Below are 455 nucleotides of genomic sequence, written 5' to 3'. Positions count from 1 at the left end.
AGTGAGGGATATATACTGGAAGATAACGGATGACTTAATGGGAGAGTGAATGGATAATGAAAGGCTATGAATGTTATGGTTTGTCTGTACGGTTTGTGTGCGTGTGGCGTAAACTTGGCGTGTGGGAATGTACTTTTGAGCATGTCTGTGTTTGTATGTCTTGAGCTTATAAGAGTATACGTGGATGTTTCTTGAGTGTGCATGTTTCAGTCTAGTCACGATTATGTAAATGTGAATCGAAAATACAATGAATCTCATGGTGCGTACGTTTAAGTGTGAATCTTTAAATGGTTTTAGGTTATCTGATCAGAAGAGAAACAGCTTTAAAAAATGGCAGTTGCATTTTTTTTGTACAATTTGAATGCAATTATTCGATATAATCTGTGCTTTTTTCAAGTTACGTGTTTCAAATACCTTGCTTCCTGAGGTTGGTAAATTATAGATACACATTATAA

Source organism: Penaeus monodon, chromosome 19, assembly GCF_015228065.2.
Source record: "Penaeus monodon isolate SGIC_2016 chromosome 19, NSTDA_Pmon_1, whole genome shotgun sequence".
NCBI classification, from domain to species: Eukaryota; Metazoa; Arthropoda; class Malacostraca; order Decapoda; family Penaeidae; genus Penaeus; species Penaeus monodon.
Note: the sequence above shows the minus strand (reverse complement) of the source record.